General features: G+C 39.0%; 1 pseudogene; it reads left to right on the top strand.

Annotated features, from left to right (window-relative positions):
- Positions 1–8709: 8709 nt before the first annotated feature.
- LOC114460848 (protein NLRC3-like) lies at positions 8710–11213 on the top strand (annotated as a pseudogene).
- Positions 11214–17293: the final 6080 nt, after the last annotated feature.

Raw genomic sequence — 17293 nt, 5'->3', positions numbered from 1 at the left:
TGAAGCTCGTCACAAAGCAATTATTTCCATATTTTCCAGCGTAAAGGATGTTTTTTTTTCATTCAAAGTTGATGTGTGAAAAATGTGGTAACTTCCCTCATTGTAACACCATGATTGATCACATGATCAACCAAAGTGGTTCAGATCTCATCAGAGATTACAGTCCTTTGCTTTCCTCTTCCTCCTCCTCTTCCTCTCACTCCTCTGGCTCCGCCTCTGTTTCCAATATTAGCATCCATTGGTCCAAAACAGAACACTCACCTGTTGTCCTTTTATGCTGAAGCTCTGATGATAATTATAAAACCTTTGTGACAGGTGTTTGGTCATGTGATCAGTCAGTGAGCATAGTAGAGGGGTGCATGAGTTACATGTTATGGTCATTGTGTCTCAAATAGCAGTATTTGTGTTTAACAACTGATAAAAACTGTAACTGTGATTGTCCCAAACATCCTGGTGGTGTAAAGCCTGATCTGAAGTGTGTTTTTAATGTGATTATTATTACTAGGACTACATTCAAATCTGAAAAGGCCTCTGGAACAAAGACAGGTTTAGCTGTTGGTGTATTTAATTACAGTAACTGGTGATGCATCACAGCAGAATGAGGGTAAACTGGTTTCATATATGTTTTATACTGGGAAGGAATGGTGGGGGAGGAGTCCTCACCTCACACACACACACCACACACACACACACACACACACACACACACACACACACACACACACACACACACACACACACACACACACACACTGATGAAGAACTGACCCAGGAAGGACAGCAGACCTCCAGGAACAAACTCTGCAGAGAAAAGGTTTGAGTCTGTGTGAGAGAGAGATACATTTATGTTTTTATAGATATTATGTCCATGCATGTATGTATATATATATACATATGTACATGTACTGTATGTATATATGTATGTACGGATGTACATGTGTGTCTATATGGATATATGTTTTTATTTTTTTGTCTTTACAAGTCATAGACATTATAATATAGTAAGTGTGTGTGATATTATAATATTTATAATAATGGTATTGTGCTATTAGAGGGTGAGGGGAGGAGCCAACAACAAGTTAATAATAGACTGATATGTGGGGCAAAGGCAGGGGCGTAGCACCACATTTTGGGTTCTGGGTACAAACCATCTTGTTGGGCCCCTCCTGTAACTTTTAATATGTACACTTTTATTTCACCTGGAAACTAAACTGGTATTATTATATAAACTTTATTTTTATCTTTACATTAACCCAGAAGTTTCTGGGTCGTGACCCCATTTTAATATCACAAATGTCCAGCGAACCCTGGGACATTTTTTTCTAGAATTAGTTTCTGATCATGTTTATTAAAGTGTGTTATTAATACAGAGTAGCCAGGATTATATATTTATATACTGTATTTTATTTGAACCAGATTTATATGTTTGAGAATGTTTACGTATAGGATACAGTTATTTGATATTTATTGTGTGTGATGTGTATTTGAAAAACAATAATTAAAAAAAAAGTTTTCATCTACTTTTTTAAAAATTTTATTTTATTTTTTTAATTACTAGACATTTAAACCCCATTTTAATTCCAGGCTGACCCCACATGGGGTCCTGACCCCAAGGTTGAAAAAACTGCAATAACCTAATGACTCCATATCCTTTATTTGTATTTTATAAATCTGTTCTACTATATTTTAATAGTTTATTGAATATTGTGTTTTTGACATACTTTTGCTACAATTTAAGGGGCGGCTGGTCATTTTTAAATTATTTATTTATTTCTTTTTTTGGGGGGGGAGGTATAACTAACACGACTTACACATTCATTCATTCATTAATAATAATTAAAAAAAAAATTATAAATAAAAGGAAGAGGGATCAATGAGGGTTTCGACATCTAGCAGGAGGAGACTAACCCAGAGCCAATGAGGTCCCCCCACCACCCAAGCACCTACCCTGAGGACGTTAATAATAATAATAATAATAATAATAATAATAATAATAATAATAATAATAATAATAATAATAAATACAATGGGGGGAAATAAAACTTTTTGAAAATCAAAGATACATAAGATTATATTAATAGTAACAATAGTGAATATGTAGTCATGGTTGGGAGGGTTACTTTTAAAAAGTAATTCAGTACAAATTACAAGTTATTTGTTAAAAATGGAATCAGTAACTTACTCTAAGTATCACTATATTAAAGTAATGTAATTGATTACTTTTGGATTACTTCAACACCAAACCTGCAAATAAAGACATAAAAGGATAGAATACGTGTAACCTGCTCACTGTATTATGAACAATTCAGTTGAATCACTGACCTAAATCACAGACCACACCTCTGGGATGGTCACCTGTAATTCCTGCTAGAAGGATCTGTGGCTAACGGCGCTAACACAACCAATACGTCCAAACATTTGGCCACATAACACGGTGTTATACTCAAGTAAGCTGTGTCTGTGACATACTTAGCAGCACCAGTGCTAGCACTAGCATTAGCACAGCAGGTCAAATTAAACAACTGGCTAACGTTGTGTGATAATGATAAAATGAGGTTAATTAATTATCCTCAGCCAGGGTCTGCAACATGTGGCTTGGAGCCTTATGTGGCCCATTGACTCTTTTATAATGGCTCCCTATAGCCTTTAAAATAATATTGAAATAAATAATATTTTATCACAGAGGTTATTAATGATTAATGACTTTGACACCAAATAAATCATGAAATAACAATTTGTTAACTTAAAAATAAATCACATTATGCAATGACTCAGCACTTTCCTACTTCACCTCCTGAACATCTCCAGACCTTTAACTTCCCTCTACACCTGTGGTTAACCTGAAGTTTTTAAATCCCTGGAAGATAATTAAACCAACTAAAGGACTATTCTAGAAGTAAATATACATTTTAATTGTGTTTTAATTGTGATTATTATTACTAGGACTACATTCAAATCTGAAAAGGCTCTGGAACAGTAGTTTTTAGCATGTGTTCAGAATAGCTTTTAATTTTACCGAGGTTTTTTTTAATTTATATTAATTCAGTGTATTACTAATTGTCACCATAAGTTTGTTGTTTTTTTTTTAAAGAAAATGTGCAGAACTTTATTTTTTTTAATATATTTTATATTTTATTTATTTTTGTATTTAATTTATGTTAAGCACAATAATTTTCTTTCACTCATTTTTGTTTCATGATTGTTTGCCGTCATTTCCAAAGTTCCAAAGGTTAAAGAAAGTGGATGTGGAGCCGTTCTGTGGGCAGTTTAAAGCAAAATAAAAGCTCCTGATCCTAGCCGCAAACTCCTGTCTCCGGTGATTCGTCCTCCTACATCGCACCCACCCCAAAATAACACCAAAAACACAACGCAGAGACTCAGGGTACTTAGGGATGGCTGCCTTCACCGGTGGGGTTACATTTACATTGTGTTTAAGTTTTGATATATTTGTAGTTTGTTCATTGTCTAATGGTGTTTGCTTTGTCGCTTTTACTAGAGTTTCAAGTAGATCGTTTATTAAATTTGTAGTTTTATTATTATTATTCCCTCTTCCTTTAACTACTCCTGCATTTTCAACACATTTCAACAAGTTTGGTGTCAAACTGTTCAAATAATTTAATTTATGCTGTTTTAAATAATGTAACGTTACAACTTTTTTTTTTAAACTATTTAACTTTTCATTTTTCATCCACATTCGAATATTTTAAACCTTCAACAGTGAACTTCAGCTGTTCATCCATTCTTCAACTGATTTCAACCTTTAACATGGTCATCTGTTCACTTTCAGATAAAACATTCAGCACATTTCAGCTTTTATCAACTTTTTCAATGCTAGGCAAGTGCTAACACTAGGGTAATGCTAATGCTAAAGCTGATGTTAATGTTAAGCTAATACAGTGCCAGCACCTGCATCCTCATTTATATTTTCTTCAGGAAATGTATATATTCTACTTTTCATTGTTTAGTAGTGAATATGTTGTTTCTTTCCCTGGGATCCTCAGCATTATCTCCTCTTCTTCATGGTTAGCCTTAGCACTGATCATCTTATACTCTGTTCATTATCTTCCTTTTTTGTATGAATGCAGTTTTAAATGGTTTTAAAAAGCATTAGTAATAAAGTCACTTTTGAAATTAATATACAGGCCTGAGTGCCTTGTGTTATATTTCGTTGGATGAAAGTCCAAAGGTGGCGTTGTCCTCCATCTTTGTCCACATACTGGTGCTACACTGTATGCACCAATCTGCTTTTTTCACCTCCGATACCAATATCTGGTGTTTCCTATTGGCCGATATCGATCCGATACATATATGAATTACAGTCAGTGCATTTAACAATGTAAAATTAAATAATGAAGGATCTGAAATTGAGAAAAAAAAAAAACAGCTTAACTAGCTTGGTTGGTAAACATTAAAAAGAAACAGAAATCTTCTTTTTAAAATGGTTTAGTAGAGCATTTAGCGTTAGCATTGCATTTAACGTTAGCATCACAGTATGTAGCATTTAGTGTTAGCATCACAGCGAGTAGCATTTAGCGTAAGCATTGCATTTAACGTTAGCATCACAGTAAGTAGAATTTAGCTTTAGCATCACAGTGTGTAGCATTTAGCGTTAGCATCAATGTGTATCATTTAGCGTTAGGATTAGAATGTGTAGCGTTTAGCGTTAGCATCAGAGTGTGTAGCATTTAGTGTTAGCATCACACTGTGTAACACTATCTCATCCAGTCAGTGTGCTGTTAAACTTCAGAGCTCCAGATATTTGTTGTGAAACTCAGAGCTTTGACATCTTTTATCTTCTCTAATGTGTGTTTACACTCTTTACCATGATACTCATGTAGCACTGTCTGTGTCACACTCATATCTTCAGCTCATCATCTCATGACGTGGAGATGGATCAGGACTTGGTGAAAGAACAACATGAGATCCAGACTGAAGATCAGAGGTGACACGTCAGAGCTCAGCACTCACACCTCTGTACATCAGTGTTACACTGTGTGTGTGTGTGTGTGTGTGTGTGTGTGTGTGTGTGTGTGTGTGTGTGTGTGTTTTCAAGGACCAGGAAGAAGAAGCTCACATCTGGACCTGGACCCAGCTGTGTGTCTTTTAGAAGTGACCGGTCCATGCATAAACCCATTGAATTCAAAGGTGGTCCATCTACTGACCCACAGTGAGTCCACATAAAGAAGGTTGCTGGTTGTCTTCCTGATGGTCCAGGGGCCTCATTTATTGATCCGTTCATAGAACTGGTTCTAAATACGTTCAGACCAATGAAATGTAGAATGTGCACCAGTACAAAAAGAATCAGATATTTATGAAGCGTGTGGACAGAGGTCGTACACACAGCAGTGTTGATTCATCCCACCTGTTCTAAAGCTAGCACATGTTCAGGCTCATTTACATTAAGACACGCCTCCAATTGACCATATATGGTAGCAGCTATCCTTTTAACCATCCTGTTATTCTTGATGTCAGTTTGACCTCATTCAATGTTTATCACTCAAAAAACTGTATGAATGATGGTGGTGGTCAGAGGGGCCGTAGGCACCAAATGGTAGCCACACTTCTGTCAGTCTGCCCCAGGACACCTGTGGCTATAATGTGGCTTACCACCACTAGTATGACTGGTGTGAATAAATAATTGTTTCTGTTCACGCTTTGAGTTTTAATTATTATTATTAGGGTCCGATGTCCCAGAATGGGACAGAGGAACCTATTGTTTTCGCTTTTATTTCCTATTATTATTATTATTATGATTATTATTATTATTATTATTATTATTATTATTATTATTATTATTCTTATTATTATTATTAATAATGTTACAAAAAAATAACAGAAATAAGTAAATGAATCTATAAGGGGGGGGTCACCAATATCAATCACTATGGTTCATTGTGTGAGAGTTATGAATGAATGAATTAGAAAATATTTAGATGAAATATTTTCCAGATCCACTAACTGTAAAAATGAAAGTTTGTCCTGATGGTGGCGCTGCAGTAAAGGTCAAAGGTCATATCATCACCACAACCAATATGTTCATACTCTAGTGTTCATTAATGTTGTCAGTAAATTTGAGAAGATTTAGATGAAAACTTTTCCAGATAAATGAATTCTAATTTAAAAGTTTGTCCTGATGGTGGCGCTAGAGAACAGGTCAAGGTTTTATTGTCAAGGCCTTATTTATGGATTCAACAAATAAACAAAGTGTCTGACACTAAGGCCCTATGCTACTAATCTAGATTATTATATCCTGGATTAAACTCTGTTACCTTCAACTAACCAAATACTCCCTGTCAGAGAGATGCTGTCCTACGAAGGTCGATAACAACATGCTAATTATAGCCAAGTGTTTTCAGCCTGGGTAAGTGCAAGTTCACAAGGAAGGGGTGGAGCTAGCAGCGTCTGACCAATCACTACAATGGAGAAAACTGGCAGAGCTTTACAGGAGGAGGAGCTTATCATCTTATACTTGCTGTATGAAAGGAGCTTCTTTTTATAAATAAAATGTGATTGATTGATTGATTGATTAAATAAATATCATGAATTCATATCCATGATGACAGTGAAGAGCAACAATAGTGCTGCGCACCAGGAGGCGGAGCTTTTATACTCCCTCAGAAATGATCCACTTCATAATCTGGTCTGACCACGTTAAAACGTTGTTGTTTGTTCCTACGTGTAACACTATGTTAGTAACAGTTGCTGGCAGCGTGGGTAACATTTGGTTAAGTTTGTCTCAGATAGTGTGAACTGTAGCACCTGGAATACAGTATGTGATGGCATTAAATAATCTGATGTTCCTAGTTATTGAATCACCAATAATGAGTGACGAGGAATGTGTGTGAACCTGTTACACTGACCAGGAGCATCTGATGGTGAGAGGGTCACTGATGGCTGCTAGGGACCCTCCGTTGTTGGGGTCTTTCTGCATAGAAGCAGCTCTGCAGCTGTACGTGGAACCAGAGTGTCTCTGTACTGCTGCTCTGAGAAATTTTAGACGGGCTACGGAGGATTTGGACTGATGGGAATTCAGTCCCTGTAGTGGTGGAGGAGTTTTCCTGGTGGTTGTTTCAGTCGCTCAGTTGGACTGAGTCTGTCTTTATTTTCGTATGAAAGGGCTTCAAAACGATTATGGAGAGTAAGCAGAGGAGGGACAATATAAATAAATAATTTCACAGTATTTTCCACCTTTAATGTGACCTAGAACCTGTACAATGCAATCAAAAAACAAACTGAAACATTTCAGGGAGATGAAGTAAAACTAAATAATAAAAAAACTGAGAGAATGAGGTTGTTAAAGTGTCCACACCCTCTTATACAGACCCTTTATAAAAAATTTGGATATCATAGAAAAGTTGTTTAATTTCCATAATTTCATTCAAAAAGTTAAACTTTCATAGATTATAGATTCAGGGTTCACAGTTTAAACAATTTCAAGTATTTATTTGTTTATTTTTATTCTAATGAAATGCTAAGAGCCCACACATGTCAGCCTAGAGCATCTTGCTTGGCTGCACAGTGACACACATGCTGGTTTGGCCATGTCCTTCACCTACCTCCTGACCATCTGACGAAAGCTATTCTCCAGTTAGACTCAAGGGCAGCAGGTTGGAGATGGCCAGGAGGCAAGACCCGCCCACAATGGGTCAACATCATAACAGGCGATCTCAGACAACACAGACTTGTTGTGGAGGATGCAGATCTGCTGGTACGGGACCACCAGCTTTGGAAGAAATTGGTTCACCTGGACCGCCCTCACCACAGGAGCCTTAGTTAATTAGTTTTATATGTGTATGGTGTTTTCATGTTTATTTATTATTTTTGTATATAATATTGTGTTTTAAATGTTTGCCCTATTTAGTGGGGTGTTAAACAGCCAGAGTGAAAAGTGACCCATTGAGAGTGGTATGCACCCCAATAAAAAAAAAAAATCAATTCTGATGGACTTTGTTTTTTGAAGTGGTGTTGATGTAAATCTCAGCAAACAGTGGAAGGTGAAAGAGAAAAGGCTTTGTAGGAATGGTCTCCAGTGTGTAGGTGAGTCTTAGACAATGTGTGATCTTCAGATTTATGAAGGACTGAAGACAAATAAAGCCTCAGTCCAACAGACTTGTTCTCCTGTTCAGTAGAAACATGCTGAGATGTTCCACACGTGAGCTGAGCTCCAAAGGCTCTCCACACTCACTGCACTGTGGCTCTGCAGGACATCACCCACTGTTACTGATGTTCACATGATGTTAGCAGAGCTTCCTGTGCTTTCCTCCAGCTGCTCCTCAGCATGTCTGAGTGTCTGTGTCTTCTCCACAGCAGCTTGGAGGGTGTGGATGGTTCCTCTGGAGCTGAGCTTGATGCCATCTTTACGGTGTGTACGTCTACAAAGACACTAAACCTGTGTCAGTCTGTGATCAAACCACTGTACACACACACAACACACACACACACCACACACACACACACACACACACACACCACACACACACACACACACACACACACACACACTGATGATTGGAGCAGGCCTTCAGTAATCACCTTTAATGTACTTGTGTTCCAGCTGCTGGAGGACAACATCATCAGCTTTGTTAAGGCTGAACTCAAACACATGCAGAAGATTGTGGATGGAGATGATCCAGAGTGCTCAGAGAGTCAGATGGAGGGTGAAGATGAGGAGCAGAGGAGGAGCAGGGAGGCCTCTCTGAACATCACACTGTATTTCCTAAAGAGGATGAAGCAGGAGGAGCTGGCTGAGCGTCTGCAGAGCAGTAAGAGCATGTGAACATCTTCACTGTGAGGAACATCACATGAAGGACACAAAGCTGGCTTTTCTTTTTGAAAACACAATTCAATCAGTCACATTTAATCTGAGGAACCATCCAGACTGAGAACATCACACACTTTGATCTCCAATATTCAAACCTGCTCTGACTTCTCCACTCTAACATTAAGTTTGTCTTCATTCAGGAACAAAGGCTCCTCAATACAAACGTGAGCTGAAGTCCAAGTTGAAGAAGAAGTTCCAGTGTGTGTCTGAGGGCGTGGCTAAAGCAGGAAGTCCAACCCTCCTGAAGGAGATCTACACAGAGCTCTACATCACAGAGGGAGGGGGTGGAGAGGTCAACCAGGAACATGAGGTCATACAGATAGAAACAGCATCCAGGAGATCAGACAAAGCAGAAAGAGCCATCACACTAGAAGAGCTCTTTAAAGCTCCTCCTGGAAGACCTCGACCAATCAGGACAGTGATGACAAAGGGCGTGGCTGGAATTGGGAAAACACTCTTAACACACAAGTTCACTGTAGACTGGGCTGAAGACAAAGCCCAGCAGGAGGTCCACTTCACATTCCCACTGACCTTCAGAGAGCTGAACGTGCTGAGGGGGAGGAGCTTCAGTTTGGTGGGACTTGTTGATCACTTCTTCTCTGGAAGCAAAGAAGCAGGAATCTGCAGCTTCCAGGACTTCCTGGTTTTGTTCATCTTGGATGGTCTGGATGAGTGTCGGCTCCCTCTGGACTTCCTCAGCACTCAGACCCTGACTGATGTCTCAGAGTCCACCTCAGTGGAGGTTCTGCTGATAAACCTCATCAGGGTGATCTGCTTCCATCAGCTCGCCTCTGGATAACCACACGGCCTGCAGCAGCAGCCAATCAGATCCCTCCTGAGTGTGTGGATATGGTGACAGAGGTCAGAGGGTTTACGGACCCTCAGAAGGAGGAGTACTTCAGGAGGAGGTCCACAGATAAGGAGCAGGTCAGCAGGATCATGTCCCACATCAGGACGTGTCGTCTACACATCATGTGCCACATCCCGCTCTTCTGCTGGATCACTGCTACAGTTCTGGAGGACGTGTTGAAGAGCAGAGAGAGGGAGAGCTGCCCAGGACTCTGACTCAGATCTACAGCCACTATGTGGTCCTTCAGAACAAAGTCAAGATGGTGAAGTGAGTTTGATGGAGGAACTGCCACAGATCAACACTGGAGTCCACAGAGCAGGAGATGATGGAGTCTCTGGGAAAACTGGCTTTTGAGCAGCTGCAGAAAGGAAAGCTGATCTTCTATGACAGTGACCTGACAGAGTGTGGCATGGACCTCAGAGCAGCCTCAGTGTGCTCAGGAGTGTTCACACAGGTCTTCAGAGAGGAGAGCAGCCTGTACCAGGACAAGGTGTTCACCTTCATCCACCTGAGCCTTCAGGAGTTTCTGGCTGCTCTTCATGTCCATCACACCTTCATCAGCTCTAAAGTCAACCTGCTGGAACATCAAACCACTGAACCTTCCCATAGTGGAGGTCAGCCTGACTTTAACCTTTCCATCAGAGTGCTGTGGACGAGGCCTTACGGAGTCCAAATGGACACTTGGACTTGTTCCTCCGCTTCCTGCTGGGTCTTTCACTGCCGACCAATCAGAGGCTCCTACAAGGCCTGCTGACACAGACAGGAAGTGACTCACAGACCAATCAAAGAACAGTTAAATACATCAAGAAGAAGCTGAGTGAGAGTTTGTCCACAGAGAGAAGCATCAACCTGTTCCACTGTCTGAATGAAGTGAATGATCACTCTCTGCTGGAGCAGATCCAACAGTCCATGAGATCAGGAAGTCTCTCCACAGAGAAACTGTCTCCTGCTCAGTGGTCAGCTCTGGTCTTCATCTTACTGTCATCACAAGAACATCTGGATGTCTTTGACCTGAAGAGATTCTCTCCTTCAGAGGAAGCTTTTCTGAAGCTGCTCCCAGTGAAAAGCCTCCAAGAAAGTTGAGTATGTGACTTTACAACATGTCTTTAATTCTCTCACAGACAAACATCTGTAAGGTTTCTCTGATTCTTCATAAGGTTGAGTTCCTGTGGTCTCTCAGAGAGAAGCTGTGCAGCTCTGTCCTCAGTCCTCAGCTCTCAGTCCTCCAGTGTGAAACATCTGGACCTGAGTAACAATGATCTGCAGGATTCAGGAGTGAAGCTGCTGTGTGAAGGACTGAAGAGTCCTCACTGTAAACTGGACTCTCTCAGGTCAGTGGATCACATGTTCCTCAACATTGTCCTGTTCCTCGTCTCCTCACTTGTTTCCTGAGTTGTGGATGTTTTTCTGAATCCAGTCTGTCAGGTTGTGTCATCACAGAGGTGGGCGGGGCTTCTCTGGCAGCAGCTTTGAGCTCCAACTCCTCCAGGTGAGAAGCTGGACCTGAGCTACAACCATCCAGGAGACTCAGCAGTGAAGCTGCTCTCTCAGAGACTGAACACTCTGAGGTGAGACACATCACAGCAGCTCATCACATGTTCACATCAATCCCCATCACATGTGGACAGAGAGCTGTATCAGAGGAATGTGATGAAGGTGTGAGGGGGGACACTAAAGGAGGAGAATTGGGACAGGTTAGAGGGATGAAGGACAGAGATAAGAAGGTAGTGAGGAGGAGGAGAGGCTGATGAAGAACTATGAGGAGCTGATGAAGGAATGACAGAGAAGATCAGAGGAGGTGGAACCAATCAGTGAGGATTGTGTTCATACAGAAATATAAATATATCTTATGAAATTATATTTATTAATTTCTCTGACACAAGTTATCAAGTCAAAAATGAGGAATGAACCAAAATGTGAATTATTGACCGAAAACTGAAATAAATCATTGCATTTCTAGCTCTGAATGTTAATAACCACTAAAATTAAAACATTGCAATTGTATAAATTAATACCAATCTATAATAAAACCACAGGCTGTCAAAGGTCAAACTACAAGAAGTGCAATCGTATCTTTTTAAGATAGCAATACATGTTTTGTTATTGCAATTAAAAAAATAATTTATTTTATTGCATAATTGTGACCATCACCAGCCCTCCCTAAGGAAGGGTAAGAAATACTTTATTGGGTGAGGGTGTGGGGGGAGGTGGTGGGGGGAAGGGAGCAGGGAGGAGAGATTCAAAGTTGTAAATGTAAAGTGTGGGGAAGAGTTGATTATTTTAAAGTGAGAGTGAGATGTGAAGTTGTAGTTGTGTATTGTGCTTATGTTGTTGTGTAATCAATCCAGTCTGGTGACCAGTGTGAAGTTTCGGTATAATGGTGGTGGTGGCTGTGGACAAAGGGAAGGAGTGAGTGGTAATACAGGTATTTAGGATCAACGTGACTAAAGTTAAGCTCACTATGAGTTTTATCCCACAGTCTAAGACATGCCAGTGCATCGTTAGACCGATGTATGTGCAAGAACCACTACTGCAACCAAAGCGCTACCCTGGACCCGAAAATGCAGCCAGGCTAGCAGAAAGAGTGGGGGCCAGGGAGCCAACCCCCTCATGGATGAGCAGCCCTCCAGACGCCCCTGAGACCCCAAGCCGAGAGGCAGCAACCGCCCCCCACACACACATCCGAGGAAAGCACCAAGGAACCGAAGACCCACGCCCCGCCATACCCGATTGCAACCATCCTGATGTATTTGTACCCATCCATCAACAGAGGAGCCGAGCCGCCACCCGACAGGCCCAACTATGTGATCCTACCCACCTTCCTGTTATGGTGCCTCTCCATTCCCCAATCGAGAGGAACTTCCCTATCCCCTGTTTGAAGTGTGTGTTTAGTAAATGTTGAGGTGCAATTAAAAGAAAGGGGATGGAGGGGAGGGTGCTCCCCATCCAACCTTTGTGTATATATGGGTGTGTGGTGCAATAGCTCCGGAGGGTGGGGAAGTGGTGGTCGCACCCTCTGGGGGGTGGTGTGTTGAGGTGTGATTAACATTGGAGGGATTGGTAGGGCAACTTGAGGTGGGAATGTCTCCCAGTGCCACTACTCAGTCGCCCAGGCGGTGGCCATCTTTGCAGATCATCTGTGACTTTATTAGCAGCGGATCCAGGTTCAGTTTTAATAATTCATTTAAGTTTGGTGATATATTTAAGCCTAGATATTTAATTGTGTTGTGGGGGAGGGTATTGTGGGTTTTGGCTTCATGGATTACATGAATTTTTGTTTTAAAAGGGAGGATTGATGATTTTGACCAGTTAATGGAATAATCTGATAGTTTAGAGAAGCTGTTTATTAGTTTAAATACTTCTTCTAATGAGGATGGGGTTCTTCCAAATAGAGTAAAATATCATCCACATAAAGATTAATTTTGTGTTCTGAGATGGATGAGTGGATTCCTTTAATAACAGAGTTCTGACAAACAGCTGCTGCGAGAGGTTCAACAAATATTGCAAAAAGCAAAGGTGAGAGTGGACAGCCTTGTCTGGTTCCCCTCTGCAGTGTGAAGCTTTGGGATGTTATTTTGTTTGTACTGAGGCCTTAGGTTTAGAGTATAGGGTGGAGATCCATTGTATGAATGATTCTCCAAAGCCAAATATGCCAAGGACAGTAAGGAGGAATGACCAGTTGACTCTATCGAATGCTTTTCTGCATCAAGTGACAAGATTATTGTTTTTTTTTAGAGTTCTGTGCCATGTTGATCAAGTTAAACAGTCTTCTAACATTGTCTGTGGAGTGTCTATTTTTAATTGACTGTACTACTTTTTCTAACCTGGAAGTGAGTGCTTTGGAATTATTTTAATGTCTGTGTTAATAAGTGAGATGGGACGGTAACTTGAGGGTAACATGAGGTTTTTGTCTGGTGTTTAAGTAGTAATTTAATGTTTGCTGTATTCATGTGACCTCCTACGTAACCTTTATTTTTAATCTCTGTTACTACTCTGAAAAAAAGCGGAGCCAGCATTGACCAGAAATGTTTTAGGAATTCAGCAGGGAAACCCATCTGGACCGGGTGCTTTGCCTGTCGACATGCTATCCAAAGCATTTTGTAGTCTTGTAAGGTTAATGGTGAGTCTAAGGTGGTTTTCTGATCTATGGTGAGCTGTGGTAGGTTTAAGTTATTGAGGAAGGTTTTAATATCTTCAGGGTCAGGGTTAAGTTAGATGAGTATAGATTTTGATAATAATCATGAAAAACCTTATTAATGTCCTGAGGTAAGTTTAAAGTTTGACCTGAATTGTCAGAAATTGCTGCTATAAAAGAATTTTCTTTGTTGTGTTTGAGCTGATTTGCTAAATATTTGCCTGATTTATTAATATAATCAAAGTTTTTGAATAGCAATTGTTGCAAAATAAAAAGTTTTGTATTTTGGAGTTTTCTGAACAAAAGTTCTCAGGAATTGTTAACATTAGACTCACTGAATATCTGGAGACACATAACATCCTAGCTGATGAGCAGAATGACTTTAGAAAATGTAGGGCCTGCATTGATCATATTTATGTTTTATCATCTGTGCTGAGGGCCAGGCTGCAAGAGGGAAAACCAACATTTGTCTTTTGTTGATTCCAGAAGGTTTTTGACTGGATCAACAGGGATCTTTAATGTATAAATTACTGGATTATGGCTTACTGGTACATTCTTTGATGATGTCAATCACTCTATACAGCCCAGTTGCATGTGTGCAGATCAATGGTTTAAAAACTGGTTGGTTCTCCACCAAGTTTGGTGTAAAACAAGGAGTAATGTTGTCTTTGTTTTCCCTTTATATAAATAATCTGGTAAATGAAATTATGAAGCTAATCTGGGTATTTGTATAAATAACTGTAATTGAAGTCTTTTATTGTATGCTGATTATTTTTCTGGCAATTTACATAATATGTTAAATATTTTAAATACATGGTGTAAAAAATGGAGACTGACTCTAAATAAAGATAAACACGGATCATGTATTTTAGGAAAAATCATGACTTGAGAAGTAATTATAATTTTATATATGGCCTGTCGTAGTTTATACAAGTTCATACAAGTTCCTAGATTGATTTTTAATGACTTTATGAGTTTTCAAGAGGGAACAAAGTTTTTTGGCTGAGTCAGCAGGAAGAGCTTTGGGCTGTGTGAGAACAATGACTATAAAATACAGTTGTCATGTTGACAGTTGTTACTGTTTATTTTGAGTGTTTGGGTCGACTCTCAAACAGTATCTACTGACAGTTCTTTTGGTTTTATGTGATATGTTTTTTTATTTGGTTTTCACTGTATGTTTTGTGTGTGTGTGCGTGTTTATGTTGATTTTTTATGTAATATTGTAAATATTTGTATTTAATATTGTCATTTATTGTAATGAAAATGAGGAGACCCCAGTCAGAATAGTTCAGGCAATAAGTCAGGAGCTAATGGAGCTCAATAAAATCAAATGAAATGAAATTAAATATTTTTTATTATAATTTTAACAGAAAATACACATTTTAAAATCCCATATTTAATGTTTTTATTAGTAAATTTATCACACTCTCTCTCACGTACCCCCTGCAGTACCGTTGTGTACCCCTAAGGGTACGCGTACCCCATTTGAGAAACAATATAATAATAAGATTTTAGTTGACTAAATCTGTTACAGATATAATCGACTAAAACATAAAGCATTAGAGTTTATTTATTTTTGAAATATTCAGTTACTGTTGATCAACCTGATATATGATGGTATTAATGTTTGTAAACACAGATTAGATGTGATCAATACGTTTGATCACATGATCACATTAGTTCTGATTGGATTTCAGCCGAGGTGACCAAATAGTGTAAATATACAATATATATATAATAGGGTATAGTTTAGTTTTTATTAGTCAGTGAAGATATAAATAAGTTGATATAGTTTTTGTTAACATGTATTTTTATTAAATTATTCATTGTTTAGTTATTGTACTTTAAAACTTAAATCAACAAAAACTTGATAAAATGTTTAGTCGACTAAATGAACGTATAACGTGCAAACCTCCATCAAGCTTTGACCTCCTATCACAGATATGATCAGTTATCAATGATCAATGATCCTGATCATGGACCATGATCATTACCACTTTAAAGGCTTGGAACCACATTTATATCTCATTATAAACATCCAGTAGGTCACAATGTATGGACAACTTTAAAAAAAAGAAAATAAATCAATGAAATGCATAATCTGGATCTGATCAGGATGAAACTCAGTGGATCATTAAACTACCCAAAACTAACTGAGTCACATTTTATACAGATCCATCAATTACAAACCCAGATATTAATTATTATGATGATGAGAGATAGACATTTTTTATCTTTGGAAACTGATCAGAATCAGTTCATTGATCAGGAGTCCCTCTGGCAGCAGAAATCTTTCCTCCTTGGTGGAGGTATAAAGCGATGAAGTGTACGGCAGAGGTTTGAATCCTGTCAATAATGTGATGATGATTATTAATTAGTAAATTAATGTCTTTCTCACACAGACTGAGTTTTCTGTGGTCTCTCAGAGAGAGAAGCTGTGTGCAGCTCTGTCCTCAGTCCTCAGCTCTCAGTCCTCAGGTGAAATCTGGACCTGAGTAACAATGATCTGCAGGATTCAGGATGAAGCTGCTGATGAAGGACTGAAGAGTCCTCACTGTAAAATGGACTCTATCAGGTCAGTGGATCACATGTTCCATCAACATTGTCCTCACTGCATGAAAACTGAGATTATCCACCCTGTGAATGCCTGATAATTCCTGAACGCCAGGATTATCAGCAGTGTATCAGCAGTTCACTGAGAAGTCCCCCACCCACTGTGAATGTTTTTCTATAATTAGCATTTCAATGTCTAGCCTGCTGACTGAAACTAACCAACCATTGGAAGAAACCACAGACAGTCAGAAGTAAAAATCACCTGTGATTGGGACAGAAAGTCCCTCACTCATTGGTCCCGTTGGGATGCATGGTATATGCCCCTCCCATTTTTATTATAATACAAATAATAATAATTATAATATTAATGATACGAATAATTATATTGCTAATAATATTTAGTGAGAACATCACAATAACGTTTATTGAGAATAAGAGAACAGGAGGAACATAATGAAAGTAAAGCTTTATTTATTAAAATAAAACAAATCTTACACTGTGTCCCTTTGTCTGGGTCACACACTAAACTTGATCTCTTGGCACTTCAGGTCATACAAAGATGGAGCAGGTCTTTTGGGGGGGGGTCCATAATGCAGTCTTTTGTGGTGGGTTGCTTGATATTTGGGCTCATTTCCAGTTTGTTCTGTAATGTTGAACACAGAGCAAAAGTTCCAGGCTTCTGAAGGATGGAGACCATAGGCAAGGCAAGGCAAGGCAACGGCAAATTTATTTATATAGCGCATTTCTACTCAAGGCAACTCAATGTGCTTTACATGATAAAACTTCAATTGTTTAAAATCAATAAGAACATTTAAAATCATCAGTAAATCAATTAAAATCATCAGTAAATCATCATGACATCAACAACATGACAAAAAAAAAATCTCTCTCTCAATCTATGCAGTAGAGAAAAAAAGTGCCTTTAACTTTGATT

This window comes from Gouania willdenowi, unplaced genomic scaffold (genome assembly GCF_900634775.1).
Source record: "Gouania willdenowi unplaced genomic scaffold, fGouWil2.1 scaffold_81_arrow_ctg1, whole genome shotgun sequence".
Lineage (NCBI taxonomy): Eukaryota > Metazoa > Chordata > Actinopteri > Blenniiformes > Gobiesocidae > Gouania > Gouania willdenowi.
This window is presented reverse-complemented; position numbering and strand designations above follow the sequence as displayed.